This window comes from Callospermophilus lateralis, unplaced genomic scaffold (genome assembly GCF_048772815.1).
Source record: "Callospermophilus lateralis isolate mCalLat2 unplaced genomic scaffold, mCalLat2.hap1 Scaffold_43, whole genome shotgun sequence".
Lineage (NCBI taxonomy): Eukaryota > Metazoa > Chordata > Mammalia > Rodentia > Sciuridae > Callospermophilus > Callospermophilus lateralis.
Window position 1 is genome coordinate 15,858,887 of NW_027514380.1, and position 6,000 is coordinate 15,864,886.

Below are 6,000 nucleotides of genomic sequence, written 5' to 3' on the forward strand. Positions count from 1 at the left end.
CCTCCTCAGTTTCTTTCTTATAATATATTTTCTCAGCTTCTCTGACTAAATCTCTTAAGGTCATATCTTGTAATCCATCTAGACGTTGCAACTTTCTCTTAATATCTAGGGCAGCCTGCTGGATAAAGGCCATTGCAACAGATGTCTTTTCGTCCTCTGCCTGAGAATCAAAAGGAGTATATTTCCTAAATGCTTCCATAATTCTCTCCAGAATCATAGAGGGAGACTCATTAGGCCTTTGGATAATCTCTCTTACCATGGCCAAATTAGTCGGCCTTCTGGCGGCCACTCAGAGACCCACTATTAGAGCCCGGTGATAAGTGAACAGATGCTACCTAACTTCAATGGTGTTGGGGTCCCAGTTTGGTCGGTTCATGGGCCCATAGGGATGGAGAGGGAGCATCACAGGGGCTTCTGAGTTTTTTTATTATCTGTCGCTGGCGGGTTCCTTTAGATGGCCCAGCTTCCACCAGAGGAGGAGGGGCTGCTGCTGCTGCGGAGAAGTTCCCTGGAGGGCTTGGGTCTGGCCCAATTGCCTCTAGTGGTGGAGAGGCTGTGTCAGCGGCGTGAGGATCATCTGGAACGTGTTCGGGGTTGGGGAGCGAGGGTAGAGGATAAGGAGGGGGAGGAGTGTCCAGTTGTGACTCAGGGAGAATGGAGGGAAGGGGGAGAGCGGAAGGTTTGAATGATAGGATCCTGGGGAAGGGGTATATGGCTATTGATCTGGGTGGCCACGTGGTGCCGGCTGAAAGACAATATCTCTGATTTTTGGATTAGAGGGAAGTGGAAGGATCCTTCTGGGGGCCACCCGACTTTGAGAATGGGCCATTCTGAAGCACAGAGCATCTGCCAGGTCCGGCATTTTACTGAAAAATAAAGATTCTGGGCCCTTGAGCGGACATCAGTCCAATGATCAAGGGTCAGAGACAGAAGCGTGGAAGTGATTTGTCCCATAATGGGAGTTACTCAAAGAGAGACAGTGAAGACACAAACGCAACACAGACAAAGACAAACAGTAAACGTTTATCATGTGTCCAAGACAAAGATTAGAACTGAGTAACTGGCAAGACCTGATGTGTTATACAATAAAGACAGACAATAAACTCAACATGAGTTCAGGACAATGAAAAAAATTGAGTAGCGGGCAAAACCTGATGGGCTGGCAAACCGAATCCTGAAGCAAAATATAACCGAGTTGAGGAAACTACTATTCCTTGATTTCCCTCGTCCCCTGGAGTGTCCCACAGGGACGTGGCCTGCAGCTCTGTGACACGTCTGTCAGCCAACATCAGAGAGAGCTAATGCTCTTCACTGACAGCCACTTTACCAAGCCATAATCTGAAACCCGAAACCAAAAAGAGGCGCCTTACTTACCCTGAGAGAAGTCCCTTGGGGTCTTTTGTCCGCTGCGCTGAATATCTCACCTGGGGCCGCCAGATGAAAAGGTGGGGTGAACATCGGTGAAAAAGACCATCAACAGGCTTTCTCATGCAACTCTAAAGTGTTTATTGGGGGTCCAGCATGCTGGAGCTCAGGACTCACTTCAGAGGAGCAAAGAACAAAGAGCCCCGAGAACAACTTGAGCCGAGTTTGTATACATTCTTTAGAGAGGGCAGGGACTTTACATACATCATAGCCTCCTTTAGCAAATCATCATATACCAAGGGAAAATCAAATAGCAACTCTAAAACATGATTAGCACTTTCATTGGCAGGAACAGGTCGGGCAGGGGGTGATTGGTCAGCCCTAAGAAGGGGTATACATTTAAACTGATTGGTTGAAGCCCTGAGATGTATACGTGGTGAGCTGCACGGTTTCTGGGAAGGGGTTGTTAAGTACCTAGGTGGTCAGGGAAGATTTCAACACACACCTAATGTGCAGATCTGGGAATTGTCTTAACTGCCACCGGAATTTCAGGTGCTGAGTGCAGCTTGGAAAATTTACGAAACCTGGTTCTTTATATTTCAATTTCAATTTCTTTTATTCTTTCAGAACCTTACAGAGGAAGGCGAGAGACTTCATACACAATGACTGCTCTTTTGGCCATTTTGGTTTTGGATGCACACATGGGATCTTTCTTTAGATCCATCTGGTGCTGATAATCTAAGCCACAGCCTCAAACAGGGCCAAGAGGCTGATTAAGTCATATTCATTTCCAAAACAATTACTACTCTGAAGTCAGTTACAGAGCTCAGTCTCTGAGAAGAATCAAACCAGTGTTCTAGCGCAGGTGAACCCAGTCATCTCTTCCAACAGCCACACAAGTGACCACAATTAAAACCAAACAATCCCACATGGTCCTCATCTTCTTCCAAATAGTCACTCATCATAACCTCTGGCTGGAGGTTTCCTTAAATGGCACAGCCCAAGAGAGTGTCCAAAATAAGCTCCCTTGCCCTTCATTTGCCTAAACTCAGGGTGGCCTGGACACCCTTCAAGTGAACCAGGATTGATCACATAGTTCTGCCATTAATACTGCTCTTCTTCTATAATTTGAGGCCTACTGACTGTCAGGTATAGATTCCTTATGTGATTTGGAGTCATGATTAAACCCAAGCACCTCTGCAGGGATTGGAAGAACTCATTTGACCCAAAAAATCCCTATACTCTCTTGATGGAGGTCAGGAAACTAACAGAGGAAGGCAAGAGACTTCATCCACAATGACTAATCTTTTTGCCATTTTGGTTTTGGATGCACACATGGGATATTTCTGTAGATCCATCAGGTGCTGAGAATCTAAGTCACTGCCTCACACAGGACCAAGAGGCTGATTCAGACACATCCCTTTCCAAAGCAATTAAGCAAAGAGCCACTGGTGAGGCCCATTCATTTCCATTTGAAAACTGTTTTCTTCAGGCTTCACAAAGGGGTGGCCTGAGGCAAATACCTTCCTGACATTCAGGGCAACAGAACAATATGTAAGCAAAAGGCCCAAAGCAGGGTTTCTCCACTGAGACTTTCCTGGTCACACTGATATCTGAGTTTTCTGAGATGCTTGCCATTCCCTTCAGCTATCCATTACATGGCCATGTCACAGAATTTAGAAGTGGTACATATTTTGGAAACAAAACCATGAGCCTATTCTGGCGAGTGGCCAGAATTCAGGAAGAAAACAGGAATGTAGGAAGATAGTAGGTGTTGCCCATCGATAAGACAAAAGGCAGTCCATTCCTAAAATGGGTAGGATGAATGCTGGGAAGCTTTCTACTACACAGGACACATCCATTGATGCATTCTCTTTTCTAATGTCTACAACCACGGACACAGTGGGATACACAGACACAGAAACACTCGCCTTGTCAAAGGGCTTTCTAGAAACACTCCACTCCAAACCAAGCAAACCGCCTTTTCTACCTATTCTCAGAACATGAGACAAAACCACAAACTCACACCCACACTCAAAAAGGCACCTCCTTCCCCCAAGTAAGTCTGTGACTATCCAGAGTGTCCTCTGACTGGTGGGCAATACTATGTTCTCCCAAGGTGGCCTGTCCTGTCTCAGATCTGGTCTTCTTGTCCAACTCTGTGAAGTTGTCAGGAGCCTGTGCTGACCACTACATGCTTTCTCAGGGAAGGCTCTCCTCGCATCTGGCCATCCTCACATCAGTAGGTACCAAAAAAGACAGACTCTGTCCTTGGTAAATGCAAACAAGTTAGCCCACTGGTACTGGGACTGGGACTGGCTGTGTGTTCCTGTCTTCCTGGAACCCAAGTTCAGAGAGTTCCATCACCAAAGAAGTGAGGTAGGTCAATTCCTTCAGGAACTGAATGAAGTCAGTTCCTTGGCAAACACTATTTTATTAAATTTTCAATATAATTATGAAAACAGAAATCAAGGTAAGATTTGAAGTCCAGAAGCGCCCTTGATTGGGATACTTAGCATTGAATTAGGTTCTGCACAGATGTCCGAGATAAATCAATATACAATGGCATAAGACCTTGTACCTTGGATGATTGAAGGTAGAAGAGAACTTCCTGTCTAAAAGGGATAGTCGGTAGGATTAGGAAGATAGTCGGTAGGTTTAGGAAAAAGAGTGAGTATAAGATTTAGACCAAAAGTTCTTTAGCAATCAAGTTTGGGTAGAGAGTGAACAAAATATCAGCACATGTGAAGAGTCAGTCACAATGATGAACAGGGGAAAACATGCAAGAATGCAGATATCAATAGAGACATGAAATCAGGCAAAGTATAAAGTGAGTGATAGGATTAGACATTTTCAACATCGTTGAGGTTGAATATATAATCTTTGGAGGAAACAAATATGTAGTCACCAATAGGATTGACATTTGAGAGCATTAGGCAACCTGGACATGGTTGTTTTTGTAATCCATGCTCACGTTCCATTTCGCTTTGGTGAAAGGTTAATAAAATAGGCACTTGTCACTTCCTGTTTTTCTGTATGCTTATCAAAACACTGTTGAAATCTGGAGAACTGTTTGCTAATTTTGTTCCCAGAATGTGCTGTCCCCTACTGCCAAACTGAGGATTGTACTCCCTCACCCGCTTGTACCAAACCGCCCACTCGCTCTGACCCATCAATAAGTTTCCATCCCTGCCCACTCCAAGACAAGTATATAAGGTCTGATTAAGCTGTTCTCAGGGCTCTCTGCTCTATTCAAGTGAGCTCTGAGCCCCAGCATGCTGGACCCCCGATAAACCCTTTGTTGTTGCTGAGTGAATATGGTATACTGTTCTGGACAAAAAACATGCTTTGTTTTGCTTGCCTCTACGTAAAGATAGTCAGTTGCTGTTTGCTTTTGAGTGGGTAGACCCAGAAACCGGAACGTCTGGTCAACTAACTTGGAGTAGACTCCCACAGGGGTTCAAAAACTCCCCCACTGTCTTTGATGAAGCCCTCCATAGAGATCTCAACAACTTCAGAACTACACACTCCTAAGTCACCCTGCTTCAATATGTGGATGTCCTGCAACTGGCAGCCAACACCAACGAAAACTGTGAGTTGCAACCCAAGCACTGTTATCCGAGCTTGCTCAACTTGGGATAGAGCTTCTGGCAAAAAAGCCCAAATTTGCCAGCAAGAAGTAATCTTTTGGTGTATTCCCTTAGGGGCGGTAAATGATGGCTCACTGAGCCAAGAAAAAAAACCATTGTGCAGATACCACCCCCATCTAACAAGAGACAACTCAAGAGAGTTTCTTGGGACTGCTGGTTTTGCAGGTATGGATACCTGGGTTTGTGTTCTTATCTTCTCCTTTATACCCGCTGTTAAATGAGGATGCCCAATTCCAATGGACCCTTTGAGCACCAGCAAGCTTTTGATAACATCTGAGGACACTGACACTGAATTCCTCAACTTCACTGAGCCCAGCCTTCAATTACAGTAAGCCCTACACTACTTTAAAAATGTACATCAACTCACTCACCTTGGTTCAAAGAAACTGCAGGCATTCCTGAAGGATCAAGAACAGAGTTTTTGATTAACCGACTCACAGTGAAAGGAAATATCTGAATGGGTAACAAAAGCCTGTCGGATCTGTCAATTGGTTAATGTTTACCATTACAAGCTTCCTGCAGGAAAGCACCTACGAGGACCAGACCAGGACAATTCTGAGAAGTGGACTTTACTGAAATTAAGCCAGCAAGGTATGGACTTAAATATCTCCTAGTCTTTGTAGATACATTTTCAGGATGGATTGAAGCCTTTCCCACAAAATAAAAATCAATGGCACAAATGATGGTCAAGAATATCCTGAAAGATATTTTCCAAGATACGGCCTGCCTAAGATAATAGGTTCTGATAAAGGACCGGCGTTCATGACCCAGGTAAGTCAGGGGTTAGCCAGGACCCTGGAAATTAATTGGAGGTTACATTGTGCTTGTAGACCCCAGAGCGCAGGACAGGTAAAAAATAAATAGAACCATTATAGAGACCTTAAAGAAATTAAGCTTAGAGACCAGCATAAAAGATTGGACTATGCTCCTGCCTTATGCACTGTTTCATGCAAGAAATTCTGCCTCTGTTTCTTTGTGTAACCTC